Source organism: Candoia aspera, chromosome 17 (genome assembly GCF_035149785.1).
Source record: "Candoia aspera isolate rCanAsp1 chromosome 17, rCanAsp1.hap2, whole genome shotgun sequence".
Taxonomy (NCBI): Eukaryota; Metazoa; Chordata; class Lepidosauria; order Squamata; family Boidae; genus Candoia; species Candoia aspera.
This window is the reverse complement of record NC_086169.1, coordinates 8616066-8640727: the sequence shown is the minus strand read 5'-3', so window position 1 is coordinate 8640727 and position 24662 is coordinate 8616066.

The window sequence follows — 24662 nt, the reverse complement described above, 5'->3', positions numbered from 1 at the left end:
ATAGGGCTCCTAGGAAGTGTTGACATTAGCTTTCTGCGATCTTGCACGGAACGATATTTGTGTTCCGGACTACATTTAGACGCCGATTCCAAACCATCCTGGGATTGCTAAAAGAACCCTGAGGTTAACTTTGCCCTTCGTGGTCATTTTGCTATGCACGGCCTTTTCGGCAACATGTCAAAATAGCGATGATTTGTAATTTCTTCTTTTGATTTCTCTTAAGACAGAGACAGATTCATGAAAACACATGGTTGGCCTGATTCTCCCCTCCAAGTAGATCGTGCATCATCGACCCTTTTGCTGATCTGGGCTTTGAGTGGGCTGGGAACTTGAGTTATAAAAGTTCCTCCTTCACCCAGATAGGGCTCCTAGGAAGTGTTGACATTAGCTTTCTGCGATCTTGCACGGAACGATATTTGTGTTCCGGACTACATTTAGACGCCGATTCCAAACCATCCTGGGATTGCTAAAAGAACCCTGAGGTTAACTTTGCCCTTCGTGGTTATTTTGCTATGCACGGCCTTTTCGGCAACATGTCAAAATAGGGATGATTTGTAAATTCTTCTTTTGATTTCTCTTAAGACAGAGACAGATTCATGAAAACACATGGTTGGCCTGATTCTGCCCTCCAAGTAGATCGTGCATCATCTACCCTTTTGCTGATCTGGGCTTTGAGTGGGCTGGGAACTTGAGTTATAAAAGTTCCTCCTTCACCCAGATAGGGCTCCTAGGAAGTGTTGACATTAGCTTTCTGCGATCTTGCACGGAACGATATTTGTGTTCCGGACTACATTTAGACGCCGATTCCAAACCATCCTGGGATTGCTAAAAGAACCCTGAGGTTAACTTTGCCCTTCGTGGTCATTTTGCTATGCACGGCCTTTTCGGCAACATGTCAAAATAGCGATGATTCGGAATTCCTTCTTTTGATTTCTCTTAAGACAGAGACAGATTCATGAAAACACATGGTTGGCCTGATTCTCCCTTCCAAGTAGATCGTGCATCATCTACCCTTTTGCTGATCTGGGCTTTCAGTGCGCTGGGAACTTGAGTTATAAAAGTTCCTCCTTAACCCAGATAGGGCTCCTCGGAAGTGCTGACATTAGCTGTTTGCGATCTTGCACGAAACGATATTTGTGTTCCGGACTACATTTAGACGCCGATTCCAAACCATCCTGGGATTGCTAAAAGAACCCTGAGGTTAACTTTGCCCTTCGTGGTCATTTTGCTATGCACGGCCTTTTCGGCAACATGTCAAAATAGCGATGATTCGGAATTCCTTCTTTTGATTTCTCTTAAGACAGAGACAGATTCATGAAAACACATGGTTGGCCTGATTCTCCCTTCCAAGTAGATCGTGCATCATCTACCCTTTTGCTGATCTGGGCTTTGAGTGGGCTGGGAACTTGAGTTATAAAAGTTCCTCCTTAACCCAGATAGGGCTCCTCGGAAGTGCTGACATTAGCTGTTTGCGATCTTGCACGAAACGATATTTGTGTTCCGGACTACATTTAGACGCCGATTCCAAACCATCCTGGGATTGCTAAAAGAACCCTGAGGTTAACTTTGCCCTTCGTGGTCATTTTGCTATGCACGGCCTTTTCGGCAACGTGTCAAAATAGGGATGATTCGGAATTTCTTCTTTTGATTTCTCTTAAGACAGAGACAGATTCATGAAAATACATGGTTGGCCTGATTCTCCCCTCCAAGTAGATCGTGCATCATCTACCCTTTTGCTGATCTGGGCTTTGAGTGGGCTGGGAACTTGAGTTATAAAAGTTCCTCCTTAACCCATATAGGGCTCCTAGGAAGTGCTGATATTAGCTGTCTGCGATCTTGCACGGAACGATATTTGTGTTCCGGACTACATTTAGACGCCGATTCCAAACCATCCTGGGATTGCTAAAAGAACCCTGAGGTTAACTTTGCCCTTCGTGGTCATTTTGCTATGCACGGCCTTTTCGGCAATGTGTCAAAACAGGGTTGAATCGGAATTTCTTCTTCTGATTTCTCTTAAGACAGATACAGATTCATGAAAACACATGGTTGGCCTGATTCTCCCCTCCAAGTAGATCGTGCATCATCTACCCTTTTGCTGATCTGGGCTTTCAGTGGGCTGGGAACTTGAGTTATAAAAGTTCCTCCTTAACCCATATAGGGCTCCTAGGAAGTGTTGACATTAGCTGTCTGCGATCTTGCACGGAACGATATTTGTGTTCCGGACTACGTTTAGACGCCGATTCCAAACCATCCTGGGATTGCTAAAAGAACCCTGAGGTTAACTTTGCCCTTCGTGGTCATTTTGCTATGCACGGCCTTTTCGGCAACATGTCAAAATAGCGATGATTCGGAATTTCTTCTTTTGATTTCTCTTAAGACAGAGACAGATTCATGAAAACACATGGTTGGCCTGATTCTCCCTTCCAAGTAGTTCGTGCATCATCTACCCTTTTGCTGATCTGGGCTTTCAGTGCGCTGGGAACTTGAGTTATAAAAGTTCCTCCTTCACCCAGATAGGACTCCTAGGAAGCGCTGACATTAGCTGTTTGCGATCTTGCACGAAACGATATTTGTGTTCCGGACTACATTTAGACGCCGATTCCAAACCATCCTGGGATTGCTAAAAGAACCCTGAGGTTAACTTTGCCCTTCGTGGTCATTTTGCTATGCACGGCCTTTTCGGCAACATGTCAAAATAGCGATGATTCGGAATTTATTCTTTTGATTTCTCTTAAGACAGAGACAGATTCATGAAAACACATGGTTGGCCTGATTCTCCCCTCCAAGTAGATCGTGCATCATCTACCCTTTTGCTGATCTGGGCTTTCAGTGCGCTGGGAACTTGAGTTATAAAAGTTCCTCCTTCACCCAGATAGGACTCCTAGGAAGCGCTGACATTAGCTGTTTGCGATCTTGCACGAAACGATATTTGTGTTCCGGACTACATTTAGACGCCGATTCCAAACCATCCTGGGATTGCTAAAAGAACCCTGAGGTTAACTTTGCCCTTCGTGGTCATTTTGCTATGCACGGCCTTTTCGGCAACATGTCAAAATAGCGATGATTCGGAATTTCTTCTTTTGATTTCTCTTAAGACAGAGACAGATTCATGAAAACACATGGTTGGCCTGATTCTCCCTTCCAAGTAGATCGTGCATCATCTACCCTTTTGCTGATCTGGGCTTTCAGTGCGCTGGGAACTTGAGTTATAAAAGTTCCTCCTTCACCCAGATAGGACTCCTAGGAAGCGCTGACATTAGCTGTTTGCGATCTTGCACGAAACGATATTTGTGGTCCGGACTACATTTAGAAGCTGATTCCAAACCATCCTGGGATTGCTAAAAGAACCCTGAGGTTAACTTTGCCCTTCGTGGTCATTTTGCTATGCACGGCCTTTTCGGCAACATGTCAAAATAGGGATGATTTGGAATTTCTTCTTTTGATTTCTCTTAAGACAGAGACAGATTCATGAAAACACATGGTTGGCCTGATTCTCCCCTCCAAGTAGATCGTGCATCATCTACCCTTTTGCTGATCTGGGCTTTGAGTGGGCTGGGAACTTGAGTTATAAAAGTTCCTCCTTCACCCAGATAGGACTCCTAGGAAGCGCTGACATTAGCTGTTTGCGATCTTGCACGAAACGATATTTGTGGTCCGGACTACATTTAGACGCCGATTCCAAACCATCCTGGGATTGCTAAAAGAACCCTGAGGTTAACTTTGCCCTTCGTGGTCATTTTGCTATGCACGGCCTTTTCGGCAACATGTCAAAATAGCGATGATTCGGAATTTCTTCTTTTGATTTCTCTTAAGACAGAGACAGATTCATGAAAATACATGGTTGGCCTGATTCTCCCCTCCAAGTAGATCGTGCATCATCTACCCTTTTGCTGATCTGGGCTTTGAGTGGGCTGGGAACTTGAGTTATAAAAGTTCCTCAACCCATATAGGGCTCCAAGGAAGTGCTGACATTAGCTGTCTGCGATCTTGCACGGAAAGATATTTGTGTTCCGGACTACATTTAGACGCCGATTCCAAACCATCCTGGGATTGCTAAAAGAACCCTGAGGTTAACTTTGCCCTTCGTGGTCATTTTGCTATGCACGGCCTTTTCGGCAATGTGTCAAAACAGGGTTGAATCGGAATTTCTTCTTCTGATTTCTCTTAAGACAGAGACAGATTCATGAAAACACATGGTTGGCCTGATTCTCCCTTCCAAGTAGATCGTGCATCATCTACCCTTTTGCTGATCTGGGCTTTGGGTGGGCTGGGAACTTGAGTTATAAAAGTTCCTCCTTAACCCAGATAGGGCTCCTAGGAAGCGCTGACATTAGCTGTCTGCGATCTTGCACGAAACGATATTTGTGTTCCGGACTACATTTAGACGCCGATTCCAAACCATCCTGGGATTGCTAAAAGAACCCTGAGGTTAACTTTGCCCTTCGTGGTCATTTTGCTATGCACGGCCTTTTCGGCAACATGTCAAAATAGGGATGATTTGTAATTTCTTCTTTTGATTTCTCTTAAGACAGAGACAGATTCATGAAAACACATGGTTGGCCTGATTCTCCCCTCCAAGTAGATCGTGCATCATCTACCCTTTTGCTGATCTGGGCTTTGAGTGGGCTGGGAACTTGAGTTATAAAAGTTCCTCCTTAACCCAGATAGGGCTCCTCAGAAGTGCTGACATTAGCTGTTTGCGATCTTGCACGAAACGATATTTGTGTTCCGGACTACATTTAGACGCCGATTCCAAACCATCCTGGGATTGCTAAAAGAACCCTGAGGTTAACTTTGCCCTTCGTGGTCATTTTGCTATGCACGGCCTTTTCGGCAACGTGTCAAAATAGGGATGATTCGCAATTTCTTCTTTTGATTTCTCTTAAGACAGAGACAGATTCATGAAAACACATGGTTGGCCTGATTCTCCCCTCCAAGTAGATCGTGCATCATCTACCCTTTTGCTGATCTGGGCTTTGAGTGGGCTGGGAACTTGAGTTATAAAAGTTCCTCCTTAACCCATATAGGGCTCCTAGGAAGTGTTGACATTAGCTTTCTGCGATCTTGCACGGAACGATATTTGTGTTCCGGACTACATTTAGACGCCGATTCCAAACCATCCTGGGATTGCTAAAAGAACCCTGAGGTTAACTTTGCCCTTCGTGGTCATTTTGCTATGCACGGCCTTTTCGGCAACATGTCAAAATAGGGATGATTTGTAATTTCTTCTTTTGATTTCTCTTAAGACAGAGACAGATTCATGAAAACACATGGTTGGCCTGATTCTCCCCTCCAAGTAGATCGTGCATCATCGACCCTTTTGCTGATCTGGGCTTTGAGTGGGCTGGGAACTTGAGTTATAAAAGTTCCTCCTTAACCCAGATAGGGCTCCTCAGAAGTGCTGACATTAGCTGTTTGCGATCTTGCACGAAACGATATTTGTGTTCCGGACTACATTTAGACGCCGATTCCAAACCATCCTGGGATTGCTAAAAGAACCCTGAGGTTAACTTTGCCCTTCGTGGTCATTTTGCTATGCACGGCCTTTTCGGCAACGTGTCAAAATAGGGATGATTCGCAATTTCTTCTTTTGATTTCTCTTAAGACAGAGACAGATTCATGAAAACACATGGTTGGCCTGATTCTCCCCTCCAAGTAGATCGTGCATCATCTACCCTTTTGCTGATCTGGGCTTTGAGTGGGCTGGGAACTTGAGTTATAAAAGTTCCTCCTTAACCCATATAGGGCTCCTAGGAAGTGTTGACATTAGCTTTCTGCGATCTTGCACGGAACGATATTTGTGTTCCGGACTACATTTAGACGCCGATTCCAAACCATCCTGGGATTGCTAAAAGAACCCTGAGGTTAACTTTGCCCTTCGTGGTCATTTTGCTATGCACGGCCTTTTCGGCAACATGTCAAAATAGGGATGATTTGTAATTTCTTCTTTTGATTTCTCTTAAGACAGAGACAGATTCATGAAAACAAATGGTTGGCCTGATTCTCCCCTCCAAGTAGATCGTGCATCATCGACCCTTTTGCTGATCTGGGCTTTGAGTGGGCTGGGAACTTGAGTTATAAAAGTTCCTCCTTCACCCAGATAGGGCTCCTAGGAAGTGTTGACATTAGCTTTCTGCGATCTTGCACGGAACGATATTTGTGTTCCGGACTACATTTAGACGCCGATTCCAAACCATCCTGGGATTGCTAAAAGAACCCTGAGGTTAACTTTGCCCTTCGTGGTCATTTTGCTATGCACGGCCTTTTCGGCAACATGTCAAAATAGCGATGATTCGGAATTCCTTCTTTTGATTTCTCTTAAGACAGAGACAGATTCATGAAAACACATGGTTGGCCTGATTCTCCCTTCCAAGTAGATCGTGCATCATCTACCCTTTTGCTGATCTGGGCTTTCAGTGCGCTGGGAACTTGAGTTATAAAAGTTCCTCCTTAACCCAGATAGGGCTCCTCGGAAGTGCTGACATTAGCTGTTTGCGATCTTGCACGAAACGATATTTGTGTTCCGGACTACATTTAGACGCCGATTCCAAACCATCCTGGGATTGCTAAAAGAACCCTGAGGTTAACTTTGCCCTTCGTGGTCATTTTGCTATGCACGGCCTTTTCGGCAACGTGTCAAAATAGGGATGATTCGGAATTTCTTCTTTTGATTTCTCTTAAGACAGAGACAGATTCATGAAAACACATGGTTGGCCTGATTCTCCCCTCCAAGTAGATCGTGCATCATCTACCCTTTTGCTGATCTGGGCTTTGAGTGGGCTGGGAACTTGAGTTATAAAAGTTCCTCCTTAACCCATATAGGGCTCCTAGGAAGTGTTGACATTAGCTTTCTGCGATCTTGCACGGAACGATATTTGTGTTCCGGACTACATTTAGACGCCGATTCCAAACCATCCTGGGATTGCTAAAAGAACCCTGAGGTTAACTTTGCCCTTCGTGGTCATTTTGCTATGCACGGCCTTTTCGGCAATGTGTCAAAACAGGGTTGAATCGGAATTTCTTCTTCTGATTTCTCTTAAGACAGATACAGATTCATGAAAACACATGGTTGGCCTGATTCTCCCTTCCAAGTAGATCGTGCATCATCTACCCTTTTGCTGACCTGGGCTTTGAGTGGGCTGGGAACTTGAGTTATAAAAGTTCCTCCTTAACCCAGATAGGGCTCCTAGGAAGCGCTGACATTAGCTGTCTGCGATCTTGCACGAAACGATATTTGTGTTCCGGACTACATTTAGACGCCGATTCCAAACCATCCTGGGATTGCTAAAAGAACCCTGAGGTTAACTTTGCCCTTCGTGGTCATTTTGCTATGCACGGCCTTTTCGGCAACATGTCAAAATAGGGATGATTTGTAATTTCTTCTTTTGATTTCTCTTAAGACAGAGACAGATTCATGAAAACACATGGTTGGCCTGATTCTCCCCTCCAAGTAGATCGTGCATCATCTACCCTTTTGCTGATCTGGGCTTTGAGTGGGCTGGGAACTTGAGTTATAAAAGTTCCTCCTTAACCCAGATAGGGCTCCTCAGAAGTGCTGACATTAGCTGTTTGCGATCTTGCACGAAACGATATTTGTGTTCCGGACTACATTTAGACGCCGATTCCAAACCATCCTGGGATTGCTAAAAGAACCCTGAGGTTAACTTTGCCCTTCGTGGTCATTTTGCTATGCACGGCCTTTTCGGCAACGTGTCAAAATAGGGATGATTCGCAATTTCTTCTTTTGATTTCTCTTAAGACAGAGACAGATTCATGAAAACACATGGTTGGCCTGATTCTCCCCTCCAAGTAGATCGTGCATCATCTACCCTTTTGCTGATCTGGGCTTTGAGTGGGCTGGGAACTTGAGTTATAAAAGTTCCTCCTTAACCCATATAGGGCTCCTAGGAAGTGTTGACATTAGCTTTCTGCGATCTTGCACGGAACGATATTTGTGTTCCGGACTACATTTAGACGCCGATTCCAAACCATCCTGGGATTGCTAAAAGAACCCTGAGGTTAACTTTGCCCTTCGTGGTCATTTTGCTATGCACGGCCTTTTCGGCAACATGTCAAAATAGGGATGATTTGTAATTTCTTCTTTTGATTTCTCTTAAGACAGAGACAGATTCATGAAAACACATGGTTGGCCTGATTCTCCCCTCCAAGTAGATCGTGCATCATCGACCCTTTTGCTGATCTGGGCTTTGAGTGGGCTGGGAACTTGAGTTATAAAAGTTCCTCCTTAACCCAGATAGGGCTCCTCAGAAGTGCTGACATTAGCTGTTTGCGATCTTGCACGAAACGATATTTGTGTTCCGGACTACATTTAGACGCCGATTCCAAACCATCCTGGGATTGCTAAAAGAACCCTGAGGTTAACTTTGCCCTTCGTGGTCATTTTGCTATGCACGGCCTTTTCGGCAACGTGTCAAAATAGGGATGATTCGCAATTTCTTCTTTTGATTTCTCTTAAGACAGAGACAGATTCATGAAAACACATGGTTGGCCTGATTCTCCCCTCCAAGTAGATCGTGCATCATCTACCCTTTTGCTGATCTGGGCTTTGAGTGGGCTGGGAACTTGAGTTATAAAAGTTCCTCCTTAACCCATATAGGGCTCCTAGGAAGTGTTGACATTAGCTTTCTGCGATCTTGCACGGAACGATATTTGTGTTCCGGACTACATTTAGACGCCGATTCCAAACCATCCTGGGATTGCTAAAAGAACCCTGAGGTTAACTTTGCCCTTCGTGGTCATTTTGCTATGCACGGCCTTTTCGGCAACATGTCAAAATAGGGATGATTTGTAATTTCTTCTTTTGATTTCTCTTAAGACAGAGACAGATTCATGAAAACAAATGGTTGGCCTGATTCTCCCCTCCAAGTAGATCGTGCATCATCGACCCTTTTGCTGATCTGGGCTTTGAGTGGGCTGGGAACTTGAGTTATAAAAGTTCCTCCTTCACCCAGATAGGGCTCCTAGGAAGTGTTGACATTAGCTTTCTGCGATCTTGCACGGAACGATATTTGTGTTCCGGACTACATTTAGACGCCGATTCCAAACCATCCTGGGATTGCTAAAAGAACCCTGAGGTTAACTTTGCCCTTCGTGGTCATTTTGCTATGCACGGCCTTTTCGGCAACATGTCAAAATAGCGATGATTCGGAATTCCTTCTTTTGATTTCTCTTAAGACAGAGACAGATTCATGAAAACACATGGTTGGCCTGATTCTCCCTTCCAAGTAGATCGTGCATCATCTACCCTTTTGCTGATCTGGGCTTTCAGTGCGCTGGGAACTTGAGTTATAAAAGTTCCTCCTTAACCCAGATAGGGCTCCTCGGAAGTGCTGACATTAGCTGTTTGCGATCTTGCACGAAACGATATTTGTGTTCCGGACTACATTTAGACGCCGATTCCAAACCATCCTGGGATTGCTAAAAGAACCCTGAGGTTAACTTTGCCCTTCGTGGTCATTTTGCTATGCACGGCCTTTTCGGCAACGTGTCAAAATAGGGATGATTCGGAATTTCTTCTTTTGATTTCTCTTAAGACAGAGACAGATTCATGAAAACACATGGTTGGCCTGATTCTCCCCTCCAAGTAGATCGTGCATCATCTACCCTTTTGCTGATCTGGGCTTTGAGTGGGCTGGGAACTTGAGTTATAAAAGTTCCTCCTTAACCCATATAGGGCTCCTAGGAAGTGTTGACATTAGCTTTCTGCGATCTTGCACGGAACGATATTTGTGTTCCGGACTACATTTAGACGCCGATTCCAAACCATCCTGGGATTGCTAAAAGAACCCTGAGGTTAACTTTGCCCTTCGTGGTCATTTTGCTATGCACGGCCTTTTCGGCAATGTGTCAAAACAGGGTTGAATCGGAATTTCTTCTTCTGATTTCTCTTAAGACAGATACAGATTCATGAAAACACATGGTTGGCCTGATTCTCCCTTCCAAGTAGATCGTGCATCATCTACCCTTTTGCTGACCTGGGCTTTGAGTGGGCTGGGAACTTGAGTTATAAAAGTTCCTCCTTAACCCAGATAGGGCTCCTAGGAAGCGCTGACATTAGCTGTCTGCGATCTTGCACGAAACGATATTTGTGTTCCGGACTACATTTAGACGCCGATTCCAAACCATTCTGGGATTGCTAAAAGAACCCTGAGGTTAACTTTGCCCTTCGTGGTTATTTTGCTATGCACGGCCTTTTCGGCAACATGTCAAAATAGGGATGATTTGTAATTTCTTCTTTTGATTTCTCTTAAGACAGAGACAGATTCATGAAAACACATGGTTGGCCTGATTCTCCCCTCCAAGTAGATCGTGCATCATCTACCCTTTTGCTGATCTGGGCTTTGAGTGGGCTGGGAACTTCAGTTATAAAAGTTCCTCCTTCACCCAGATAGGGCTCCTAGGAAGTGTTGACATTAGCTTTCTGCGATCTTGCACGGAACGATATTTGTGTTCCGGACTACATTTAGACGCCGATTCCAAACCATCCTGGGATTGCTAAAAGAACCCTGAGGTTAACTTTGCCCTTCGTGGTCATTTTGCTATGCACGGCCTTTTCGGCAACATGTCAAAATAGCGATGATTCGGAATTCCTTCTTTTGATTTCTCTTAAGACAGAGACAGATTCATGAAAACACATGGTTGGCCTGATTCTCCCTTCCAAGTAGATCGTGCATCATCTACCCTTTTGCTGATCTGGGCTTTCAGTGCGCTGGGAACTTGAGTTATAAAAGTTCCTCCTTAACCCAGATAGGGCTCCTAGGAAGTGTTGACATTAGCTTTCTGCGATCTTGCACGGAACGATATTTGTGTTCCGGACTACATTTAGACGCCGATTCCAAACCATCCTGGGATTGCTAAAAGAACCCTGAGGTTAACTTTGCCCTTCGTGGTCATTTTGCTATGCACGGCCTTTTCGGCAACATGTCAAAATAGCGATGATTCGGAATTTCTTCTTTTGATTTCTCTTAAGACAGATACAGATTCATGAAAACACATGGTTGGCCTGATTCTCCCTTCCAAGTAGATCGTGCATCATCTACCCTTTTGCTGATCTGGGCTTTCAGTGCGCTGGGAACTTGAGTTATAAAAGTTCCTCCTTCACCCAGATAGGGCTCCTAGGAAGCGCTGACATTAGCTGTCTGCGATCTTGCACGAAACGATATTTGTGTTCCGGACTACATTTAGACGCCGATTCCAAACCATCCTGGGATTGCTAAAAGAACCCTGAGGTTAACTTTGCCCTTCGTGGTCATTTTGCTATGCACGGCCTTTTCGGCAACATGTCAAAATAGCGATGATTCGGAATTTCTTCTTTTGATTTCTCTTAAGACAGAGACAGATTCATGAAAACACATGGTTGGCCTGATTCTCCCTTCCAAGTAGATCGTGCATCATCTACCCTTTTGCTGATCTGGGCTTTCAGTGCGCTGGGAACTTGAGTTATAAAAGTTCCTCCTTCACCCAGATAGGACTCCTAGGAAGCGCTGACATTAGCTGTTTGCGATCTTGCACGAAACGATATTTGTGGTCCGGACTACATTTAGACGCCGATTCCAAACCATCCTGGGATTGCTAAAAGAACCCTGAGGTTAACTTTGCCCTTCGTGGTCATTTTGCTATGCACGGCCTTTTCGGCAACATGTCAAAATAGGGATGATTCGGAATTTCTTCTTTTGATTTCTCTTAAGACAGAGACAGATTCATGAAAACACATGGTTGGCCTGATTCTCCCCTCCAAGTAGATCGTGCATCATCTACCCTTTTGCTGATCTGGGCTTTGAGTGGGCTGGGAACTTGAGTTATAAAAGTTCCTCAACCCATATAGGGCTCCAAGGAAGTGTTGACATTAGCTGTCTGCGATCTTGCACGGAACGATATTTGTGTTCCGGACTACATTTAGACGCCGATTCCAAACCATCCTGGGATTGCTAAAAGAACCCTGAGGTTAACTTTGCCCTTCGTGGTCATTTTGCTATGCACGGCCTTTTCGGCAACGTGTCAAAATAGGGATGATTCGGAATTTCTTCTTTTGATTTCTCTTAAGACAGAGACAGATTCATGAAAACACATGGTTGGCCTGATTCTCCCCTCCAAGTAGATCGTGCATCATCTACCCTTTTGCTGATCTGGGCTTTGAGTGGGCTGGGAACTTGAGTTATAAAAGTTCCTCCTTAACCCATATAGGGCTCCTAGGAAGTGTTGACATTAGCTTTCTGCGATCTTGCACGGAACGATATTTGTGTTCCGGACTACATTTAGACGCCGATTCCAAACCATCCTGGGATTGCTAAAAGAACCCTGAGGTTAACTTTGCCCTTCGTGGTCATTTTGCTATGCACGGCCTTTTCGGCAATGTGTCAAAACAGGGTTGAATCGGAATTTCTTCTTCTGATTTCTCTTAAGACAGATACAGATTCATGAAAACACATGGTTGGCCTGATTCTCCCCTCCAAGTAGATCGTGCATCATCTACCCTTTTGCTGATCTGGGCTTTGAGTGGGCTGGGAACTTGAGTTATAAAAGTTCCTCCTTAACCCAGATAGGGCTCCTAGGAAGCGCTGACATTAGCTGTCTGCGATCTTGCACGAAACGATATTTGTGTTCCGGACTACATTTAGACGCCGATTCCAAACCATCCTGGGATTGCTAAAAGAACCCTGAGGTTAACTTTGCCCTTCGTGGTCATTTTGCTATGCACGGCCTTTTCGGCAACATGTCAAAATAGGGATGATTTGTAATTTCTTCTTTTGATTTCTCTTAAGACAGAGACAGATTCATGAAAACACATGGTTGGCCTGATTCTCCCCTCCAAGTAGATCGTGCATCATCTACCCTTTTGCTGATCTGGGCTTTGAGTGGGCTGGGAACTTGAGTTATAAAAGTTCCTCCTTAACCCAGATAGGGCTCCTAGGAAGCGCTGACATTAGCTGTCTGCGATCTTGCACGAAACGATATTTGTGTTCCGGACTACATTTAGACGCCGATTCCAAACCATCCTGGGATTGCTAAAAGAACCCTGAGGTTAACTTTGCCCTTCGTGGTCATTTTGCTATGCACGGCCTTTTCGGCAACATGTCAAAATAGGGATGATTTGTAATTTCTTCTTTTGATTTCTCTTAAGACAGAGACAGATTCATGAAAACACATGGTTGGCCTGATTCTCCCCTCCAAGTAGATCGTGCATCATCTACCCTTTTGCTGATCTGGGCTTTGAGTGGGCTGGGAACTTGAGTTATAAAAGTTCCTCCTTAACCCAGATAGGGCTCCTCAGAAGTGCTGACATTAGCTGTTTGCGATCTTGCACGAAACGATATTTGTGTTCCGGACTACATTTAGACGCCGACTCCAAACCATCCTGGGATTGCTAAAAGAACCCTGAGGTTAACTTTGCCCTTCGTGGTCATTTTGCTATGCACGGCCTTTTCGGCAACGTGTCAAAATGGGGATGATTCGCAATTTCTTCTTTTGATTTCTCTTAAGACAGAGACAGATTCATGAAAACACATGGTTGGCCTGATTCTCCCCTCCAAGTAGATCGTGCATCATCTACCCTTTTGCTGATCTGGGCTTTGAGTGGGCTGGGAACTTGAGTTATAAAAGTTCCTCCTTAACCCATATAGGGCTCCTAGGAAGTGTTGACATTAGCTTTCTGCGATCTTGCACGGAACGATATTTGTGTTCCGGACTACATTTAGACGCCGATTCCAAACCATCCTGGGATTGCTAAAAGAACCCTGAGGTTAACTTTGCCCTTCGTGGTCATTTTGCTATGCACGGCCTTTTCGGCAACATGTCAAAATAGCGATGATTTGTAATTTCTTCTTTTGATTTCTCTTAAGACAGAGACAGATTCATGAAAACACATGGTTGGCCTGATTCTCCCCTCCAAGTAGATCGTGCATCATCGACCCTTTTGCTGATCTGGGCTTTGAGTGGGCTGGGAACTTGAGTTATAAAAGTTCCTCCTTCACCCAGATAGGGCTCCTAGGAAGTGTTGACATTAGCTTTCTGCGATCTTGCACGGAACGATATTTGTGTTCCGGACTACATTTAGACGCCGATTCCAAACCATCCTGGGATTGCTAAAAGAACCCTGAGGTTAACTTTGCCCTTCGTGGTCATTTTGCTATGCACGGCCTTTTCGGCAACATGTCAAAATAGCGATGATTCGGAATTTATTCTTTTGATTTCTCTTAAGACAGAGACAGATTCATGAAAACACATGGTTGGCCTGATTCTCCCCTCCAAGTAGATCGTGCATCATCTACCCTTTTGCTGATCTGGGCTTTCAGTGCGCTGGGAACTTGAGTTATAAAAGTTCCTCCTTCACCCAGATAGGACTCCTAGGAAGCGCTGACATTAGCTGTTTGCGATCTTGCACGAAACGATATTTGTGTTCCGGACTACATTTAGACGCCGATTCCAAACCATCCTGGGATTGCTAAAAGAACCCTGAGGTTAACTTTGCCCTTCGTGGTCATTTTGCTATGCACGGCCTTTTCGGCAACATGTCAAAATAGCGATGATTCGGAATTTCTTCTTTTGATTTCTCTTAAGAAAGAGACAGATTCATGAAAACACATGGTTGGCCTGATTCTCCCTTCCAAGTAGATCGTGCATCATCTACCCTTTTGCTGATCTGGGCTTTCAGTGCGCTGGGAACTTGAGTTATAAAAGTTCCTCCTTCACCCAGATAGGACTCCTAGGAAGCGCTGACATTAGCTGTTTGCGATCTTGCACGAAACGATATTTGTGGTCCGGACTACATTTAGAAGCTGATTCCAAACCATCCTGGGATTGCTAAAAGAACCCTGAGGTTAACTTTGCCCTTCGTGGTCATTTTGCTATGCACGGCCTTTTCGGCAACATGTCAAAATAGGGATGATTTGGAATTTCTTCTTTTGATTTCTCTTAAGACAGAGACAGATTCATGAAAACACATGGTTGGCCTGATTCTCCCCTCCAAGTAGATCGTGCATCATCTACCCTTTTGCTGATCTGGGCTTTGAGTGGGCTGGGAACTTGAGTTATAAAAGTTCCTCCTTCACCCAGATAGGACTCCTAGGAAGCGCTGACATTAGCTGTTTGCGATCTTGCACGAAACGATATTTGTGGTCCGGACTACATTTAGACGCCGATTCCAAACCATCCTGGGATTGCTAAAAGAACCCTGAGGTTAACTTTGCCCTTCGTGGTCATTTTGCTATGCACGGCCTTTTCGGCAACATGTCAAAATAGCGATGATTCGGAATTTCTTCTTTTGATTTCTCTTAAGACAGAGACAGATTCATGAAAATACATGGTTGGCCTGATTCTCCCCTCCAAGTAGATCGTGCATCATCTACCCTTTTGCTGATCTGGGCTTTGAGTGGGCTGGGAACTTGAGTTATAAAAGTTCCTCAACCCATATAGGGCTCCAAGGAAGTGCTGACATTAGCTGTCTGCGATCTTGCACGGAAAGATATTTGTGTTCCGGACTACATTTAGACGCCGATTCCAAACCATCCTGGGATTGCTAAAAGAACCCTGAGGTTAACTTTGCCCTTCGTGGTCATTTTGCTATGCACGGCCTTTTCGGCAATGTGTCAAAACAGGGTTGAATCGGAATTTCTTCTTCTGATTTCTCTTAAGACAGAGACAGATTCATGAAAACACATGGTTGGCCTGATTCTCCCTTCCAAGTAGATCGTGCATCATCTACCCTTTTGCTGATCTGGGCTTTGAGTGGGCTGGGAACTTGAGTTATAAAAGTTCCTCCTTAACCCAGATAGGGCTCCTAGGAAGCGCTGACATTAGCTGTCTGCGATCTTGCACGAAACGATATTTGTGTTCCGGACTACATTTAGACGCCGATTCCAAACCATCCTGGGATTGCTAAAAGAACCCTGAGGTTAACTTTGCCCTTCGTGGTCATTTTGCTATGCACGGCCTTTTCGGCAACATGTCAAAATAGGGATGATTTGTAATTTCTTCTTTTGATTTCTCTTAAGACAGAGACAGATTCATGAAAACACATGGTTGGCCTGATTCTCCCCTCCAAGTAGATCGTGCATCATCTACCCTTTTGCTGATCTGGGCTTTGAGTGGGCTGGGAACTTGAGTTATAAAAGTTCCTCCTTAACCCAGATAGGGCTCCTCAGAAGTGCTGACATTAGCTGTTTGCGATCTTGCACGAAACGATATTTGTGTTCCGGACTACATTTAGACGCCGATTCCAAACCATCCTGGGATTGCTAAAAGAACCCTGAGGTTAACTTTGCCCTTCGTGGTCATTTTGCTATGCACGGCCTTTTCGGCAACGTGTCAAAATAGGGATGATTCGCAATTTCTTCTTTTGATTTCTCTTAAGACAGAGACAGATTCATGAAAACACATGGTTGGCCTGATTCTCCCCTCCAAGTAGATCGTGCATCATCTACCCTTTTGCTGATCTGGGCTTTGAGTGGGCTGGGAACTTGAGTTATAAAAGTTCCTCCTTAACCCATATAGGGCTCCTAGGAAGTGTTGACATTAGCTTTCTGCGATCTTGCACGGAACGATATTTGTGTTCCGGACTACATTTAGACGCCGATTCCAAACCATCCTGGGATTGCTAAAAGAACCCTGAGGTTAACTTTGCCCTTCGTGGTCATTTTGCTATGCACGGCCTTTTCGGCAACATGTCAAAATAGGGATGATTTGTAATTTCTTCTTTTGATTTCTCTTAAGACAGAGACAGATTCATGAAAACACATGGTTGGCCTGATTCTCCCCTCCAAGTAGATCGTGCATCATCGACCCTTTTGCTGATCTGGGCTTTGAGTGGGCTGGGAACTTGAGTTATAAAAGTTCCTCCTTAACCCAGATAGGGCTCCTCAGAAGTGCTGACATTAGCTGTTTGCGATCTTGCACGAAACGATATTTGTGTTCCGGACTACATTTAGACGCCGATTCCAAACCATCCTGGGATTGCTAAAAGAACCCTGAGGTTAACTTTGCCCTTCGTGGTCATTTTGCTATGCACGGCCTTTTCGGCAACGTGTCAAAATAGGGATGATTCGCAATTTCTTCTTTTGATTTCTCTTAAGACAGAGACAGATTCATGAAAACACATGGTTGGCCTGATTCTCCCCTCCAAGTAGATCGTGCATCATCTACCCTTTTGCTGATCTGGGCTTTGAGTGGGCTGGGAACTTGAGTTATAAAAGTTCCTCCTTAACCCATATAGGGCTCCTAGGAAGTGTTGACATTAGCTTTCTGCGATCTTGCACGGAACGATATTTGTGTTCCGGACTACATTTAGACGCCGATTCCAAACCATCCTGGGATTGCTAAAAGAACCCTGAGGTTAACTTTGCCCTTCGTGGTCATTTTGCTATGCACGGCCTTTTCGGCAACATGTCAAAATAGGGATGATTTGTAATTTCTTCTTTTGATTTCTCTTAAGACAGAGACAGATTCATGAAAACACATGGTTGGCCTGATTCTCCCCTCCAAGTAGATCGTGCATCATCGACCCTTTTGCTGATCTGGGCTTTGAGTGGGCTGGGAACTTGAGTTATAAAAGTTCCTCCTTCACCCAGATAGGGCTCCTAGGAAGTGTTGACATTAGCTTTCTGCGATCTTGCACGGAACGATATTTGTGTTCCGGACTACATTTAGACGCCGATTCCAAACCATCCTGGGATTGCTAAAAGAACCCTGAGGTTAACTTTGCCCTTCGTGGTCATTTTGCTATGCACGGCCTTTTCGGCAACATGTCAAAATAGCGATGATTCGGAATTCCTTCTTTTGATTTCTCTTAAGACAGAGACAGATTCATGAAAACACATGGTTGGCCTGATTCTCCCCTCCAAGTAGATCGTGCATCATCTACCCTTTTGCTGATCTGGGCTTTGAGTGGGCTGGGAACTTGAGTTATAAAAGTTCCTCCTTAACCCATATAGGGCTCCTAGGAAGTGTTGACATTAGCTTTCTGCGATCTTGCAAGGAACGATATTTGTGTTCCGGACTACATTTAGACGCCGATTCCAAACCATCCTGGGATTGCTAAAAGAACCCTGAGGTTAACTTTGCCCTTCGTGGTCATTTTGCTATGCACGGCCTTTTCGGCAACATGTCAAAATAGGGATGATTTGTAATTTCTTCTTTTGATTTCTCTTAAGACAGAGACAGATTCATGAAAACACATGGTTGGCCTGATTCTCCCCTCCAAGTAGATCGTGCATCATCGACCCTTTTGCTGATCTGGGCTTTGAGTGGGCTGGGAACTTGAGTTATAAAAGTTCCTCCTTCACCCAGATAGGGCTCCTAGGAAGTGTTGACATTAGCTTTCTGCGATCTTGCACGGAACGATATTTGTGTTCCGGACTACATTTAGACGCCGATTCCAAACCATCCTGGGATTGCTAAAAGAACCCTGAGGTTAACTTTGCCCTTCGTGGTCATTTTGCTATGCACGGCCTTTTCGGCAACATGTCAAAATAGCGATGATTCGGAATTCCTTCTTTTGATTTCTCTTAAGACAGAGACAGATTCATGAAAACACATGGTTGGCCTGATTCTCCCTTCCAAGTAGATCGTGCATCATCTACCCTTTTGCTGATCTGGGCTTTCAGTGCGCTGGGAACTTGAGTTATAAAAGTTCCTCCTTAACCCAGATAGGGCTCCTCGGAAGTGCTGACATTAGCTGTTTGCGATCTTGCACGAAACGATATTTGTGTTCCGGACTACATTTAGACGCCGATTCCAAACCATCCTGGGATTGCTAAAAGAACCCTGAGGTTAACTTTGCCCTTCGTGGTCATTTTGCTATGCACGGCCTTTTCGGCAACGTGTCAAAATAGGGATGATTCGGAATTTCTTCTTTTGATTTCTCTTAAGACAGAGACAGATTCATGAAAATACATGGTTGGCCTGATTCTCCCCTCCAAGTAGATCGTGCATCATCTACCCTTTTGCTGATCTGGGCTTTGAGTGGGCTGGGAACTTGAGTTATAAAAGTTCCTCCTTAACCCATATAGGGCTCCTAGGAAGTGTTGACATTAGCTTTCTGCGATCTTGCACGGAACGATATTTGTGTTCCGGACTACATTTAGACGCCGATTCCAAACCATCCTGGGATTGCTAAAAGAACCCTGAGGTTAACTTTGCCCTTCGTGGTCATTTTGCTATGCACGGCCTTTTCGGCAATGTGTCAAAACAGGGTTGAATCGGAATTTCTTCTTCTGATTTCTCTTAAGACAGATACAGATTCATGAAAACACATGGTTGGCCTGATTCTCCCTTCCAAGTAGATCGTGCATCATCTACCCTTTTGCTGATCTGGGCTTTGAGTGGGCTGGGAACTTGAGTTATAAAAGTTCCTCCTTAACCCAGATAGGGCTCCTAGGAAGCGCTGACATTAGCTGTCTGCGATCTTGCACGAAACGATATTTGTGTTCCGGACTACATTTAGACGCCGATTCCAAACCATTCTGGGATTGCTAAAAGAACCCTGAGGTTAACTTTGCCCTTCGTGGTTATTTTGCTATGCACGGCCTTTTCGGCAACATGTCAAAATAGGGATGATTTGTAATTTCTTCTTTTGATTTCTCTTAAGACAGAGACAGATTCATGAAAACACATGGTTGGCCTGATTCTCCCCTCCAAGTAGATCGTGCATCATCTACCCTTTTGCTGATCTGGGCTTTGAGTGGGCTGGGAACTTCAGTTATAAAAGTTCCTCCTTCACCCAGATAGGGCTCCTAGGAAGTGTTGACATTAGCTTTCTGCGATCTTGCACGGAACGATATTTGTGTTCCGGACTGCATTTAGACGCCGATTCCAAACCATCCTGGGATTGCTAAAAGAACCCTGAGGTTAACTTTGCCCTTCGTGGTCATTTTGCTATGCACGGCCTTTTCGGCAACATGTCAAAATAGCGATGATTCGGAATTTCTTCTTTTGATTTCTCTTAAGACAGATACAGATTCATGAAAACACATGGTTGGCCTGATTCTCCCTTCCAAGTAGATCGTGCATCATCTACCCTTTTGCTGATCTGGGCTTTCAGTGCGCTGGGAACTTGAGTTATAAAAGTTCCTCCTTCACCCAGATAGGGCTCCTAGGAAGCGCTGACATTAGCTGTCTGCGATCTTGCACGAAACGATATTTGTGTTCCGGACTACATTTAGACGCCGATTCCAAACCATCCTGGGATTGCTAAAAGAACCCTGAGGTTAACTTTGCCCTTCGTGGTCATTTTGCTATGCACGGCCTTTTCGGCAACATGTCAAAATAGCGATGATTCGGAATTTCTTCTTTTGATTTCTCTTAAGACAGAGACAGATTCATGAAAACACATGGTTGGCCTGATTCTCCCTTCCAAGTAGATCGTGCATCATCTACCCTTTTGCTGATCTGGGCTTTCAGTGCGCTGGGAACTTGAGTTATAAAAGTTCCTCCTTCACCCAGATAGGACTCCTAGGAAGCGCTGACATTAGCTGTTTGCGATCTTGCACGAAACGATATTTGTGGTCCGGACTACATTTAGACGCCGATTCCAAACCATCCTGGGATTGCTAAAAGAACCCTGAGGTTAACTTTGCCCTTCGTGGTCATTTTGCTATGCACGGCCTTTTCGGCAACATGTCAAAATAGGGATGATTCGGAATTTCTTCTTTTGATTTCTCTTAAGACAGAGACAGATTCATGAAAACACATGGTTGGCCTGATTCTCCCCTCCAAGTAGATCGTGCATCATCTACCCTTTTGCTGATCTGGGCTTTGAGTGGGCTGGGAACTTGAGTTATAAAAGTTCCTCAACCCATATAGGGCTCCAAGGAAGTGTTGACATTAGCTGTCTGCGATCTTGCACGGAACGATATTTGTGTTCCGGACTACATTTAGACGCCGATTCCAAACCATCCTGGGATTGCTAAAAGAACCCTGAGGTTAACTTTGCCCTTCGTGGTCATTTTGCTATGCACGGCCTTTTCGGCAACGTGTCAAAATAGGGATGATTCGGAATTTCTTCTTTTGATTTCTCTTAAGACAGAGACAGATTCATGAAAACACATGGTTGGCCTGATTCTCCCCTCCAAGTAGATCGTGCATCATCTACCCTTTTGCTGATCTGGGCTTTGAGTGGGCTGGGAACTTGAGTTATAAAAGTTCCTCCTTCACCCAGATAGGGCTCCTAGGAAGTGTTGACATTAGCTTTCTGCGATCTTGCACGGAACGATATTTGTGTTCCGGACTACATTTAGACGCCGATTCCAAACCATCCTGGGATTGCTAAAAGAACCCTGAGGTTAACTTTGCCCTTCGTGGTCATTTTGCTATGCACGGCCTTTTCGGCAACGTGTCAAAATAGGGATGATTCGGAATTTCTTCTTTTGATTTCTCTTAAGACAGAGACAGATTCATGAAAACACATGGTTGGCCTGATTCTCCCCTCCAAGTAGATCGTGCATCATCTACCCTTTTGCTGATCTGGGCTTTGAGTGGGCTGGGAACTTGAGTTATAAAAGTTCCTCCTTCACCCAGATAGGGCTCCTAGGAAGTGTTGACATTAGCTGTTTGCGATCTTGCACGGAACGATATTTGTGTTCCGGACTACATTTAGACGCCGATTCCAAACCATCCTGGGATTGCTAAAAGAACCCTGAGGTTAACTTTGCCCTTCGTGGTCATTTTGCTATGCACGGCCTTTTCGGCAACGTGTCAAAATAGGGATGATTCGGAATTTCTTCTTTTGATTTCTCTTAAGACAGAGACAGATTCATGAAAACACATGGTTGGCCTGATTCTCCCCTCCAAGTAGATCGTGCATCATCTACCCTTTTGCTGATCTGGGCTTTGAGTGGGCTGGGAACTTGAGTTATAAAAGTTCCTCCTTAACCCATATAGGGCTCCTAGGAAGTGTTGACATTAGCTTTCTGCGATCTTGCACGGAACGATATTTGTGTTCCGGACTACATTTAGACGCCGATTCCAAACCATCCTGGGATTGCTAAAAGAACCCTGAGGTTAACTTTGCCCTTCGTGGTCATTTTGCTATGCACGGCCTTTTCGGCAATGTGTCAAAACAGGGTTGAATCGGAATTTCTTCTTCTGATTTCTCTTAAGACAGATACAGATTCATGAAAACACATGGTTGGCCTGATTCTCCCTTCCAAGTAGATCGTGCATCATCTACCCTTTTGCTGATCTGGGCTTTGAGTGGGCTGGGAACTTGAGTTATAAAAGTTCCTCCTTAACCAAGATAGGGCTCCTAGGAAGCGCTGACATTAGCTGTCTGCGATCTTGCACGAAACGATATTTGTGTTCCGGACTACATTTAGACGCCGATTCCAAACCATCCTGGGATTGCTAAAAGAACCCTGAGGTTAACTTTGCCCTTCGTGGTTATTTTGCTATGCACGGCCTTTTCGGCAACATGTCAAAATAGGGATCATTTGTAATTTCTTCTTTTGATTTCTCTTAAGACAGAGACAGATTCATGAAAACACCTGGTTGGCCTGATTCTCCCCTCCAAGTAGATCGTGCATCATCTACCCTTTTGCTGATCTGGGCTTTGAGTGGGCTGGGAACTTGAGTTATAAAAGTTCCTCCTTCACCCAGATAGGGCTCCTAGGAAGTGTTGACATTAGCTTTCTGCGATCTTGCACGGAACGATATTTCTGTTCCGGACTACATTTAGACGCCGATTCCAAACCATCCTGGGATTGCTAAAAGAACCCTGAGGTTAACTTTGCCCTTCGTGGTCATTTTGCTATGCACGGCCTTTTCGGCAACATGTCAAAATAGCGATGATTCGGAATTCCTTCTTTTGATTTCTCTTAAGACAGAGACAGATTCATGAAAACACATGGTTGGCCTGATTCTCCCTTCCAAGTAGATCGTGCATCATCTACCCTTTCGCTGATCTGGGCTTTCAGTGCGCTGGGAACTTGAGTTATAAAAGTTCCTCCTTAACCCAGATAGGGCTCCTCGGAAGTGCTGACATTAGCTGTTTGCGATCTTGCACGAAACGATATTTGTGTTCCGGACTACATTTAGACGCCGATTCCAAACCATCCTGGGATTGCTAAAAGAACCCTGAGGTTAACTTTGCCCTTCGTGGTCATTTTGCTATGCACGGCCTTTTCGGCAACGTGTCAAAATAGGGATGATTCGGAATTTCTTCTTTTGATTTCTCTTAAGACAGAGACAGATTCATGAAAATACATGGTTGGCCTGATTCTCCCCTCCAAGTAGATCGTGCATCATCTACCCTTTTGCTGATCTGGGCTTTGAGTGGGCTGGGAACTTGAGTTATAAAAGTTCCCCCTTAACCCATATAGGGCTCCTAGGAAGTGTTGACATTAGCTTTCTGCGATCTTGCACGGAACGATATTTGTGTTCCGGACTACATTTAGACGCCGATTCCAAACCATCCTGGGATTGCTAAAAGAACCCTGAGGTTAACTTTGCCCTTCGTGGTCATTTTGCTATGCACGGCCTTTTCGGCAACATGTCAAAATAGCGATGATTCGGAATTTCTTCTTTTGATTTCTCTTAAGACAGATACAGATTCATGAAAACACATGGTTGGCCTGATTCTCCCCTCCAAGTAGATCGTGCATCATCTACCCTTTTGCTGATCTGGGCTTTGAGTGGGCTGGGAACTTGAGTTATAAAAGTTCCTCCTTCACCCAGATAGGGCTCCTAGGAAGTGTTGACATTAGCTGTTTGCGATCTTGCACGGAACGATATTTGTGTTCCGGACTACATTTAGACGCCGATTCCAAACCATCCTGGGATTGCTAAAAGAACCCTGAGGTTAACTTTGCCCTTCGTGGTCATTTTGCTATGCACGGCCTTTTCGGCAACGTGTCAAAATAGGGATGATTCGGAATTTCTTCTTTTGATTTCTCTTAAGACAGAGACAGATTCATGAAAACACATGGTTGGCCTGATTCTCCCCTCCAAGTAGATCGTGCATCATCTACCCTTTTGCTGATCTGGGCTTTGAGTGGGCTGGGAACTTGAGTTATAAAAGTTCCTCCTTAACCCATATAGGGCTCCTAGGAAGTGTTGACATTAGCTTTCTGCGATCTTGCACGGAACGATATTTGTGTTCCGGACTACATTTAGACGCCGATTCCAAACCATCCTGGGATTGCTAAAAGAACCCTGAGGTTAACTTTGCCCTTCGTGGTCATTTTGCTATGCACGGCCTTTTCGGCAATGTGTCAAAACAGGGTTGAATCGGAATTTCTTCTTCTGATTTCTCTTAAGACAGATACAGATTCATGAAAACACATGGTTGGCCTGATTCTCCCTTCCAAGTAGATCGTGCATCATCTACCCTTTTGCTGATCTGGGCTTTGAGTGGGCTGGGAACTTGAGTTATAAAAGTTCCTCCTTAACCAAGATAGGGCTCCTAGGAAGCGCTGACATTAGCTGTCTGCGATCTTGCACGAAACGATATTTGTGTTCCGGACTACATTTAGACGCCGATTCCAAACCATCCTGGGATTGCTAAAAGAACCCTGAGGTTAACTTTGCCCTTCGTGGTTATTTTGCTATGCACGGCCTTTTCGGCAACATGTCAAAATAGGGATCATTTGTAATTTCTTCTTTTGATTTCTCTTAAGACAGAGACAGATTCATGAAAACACCTGGTTGGCCTGATT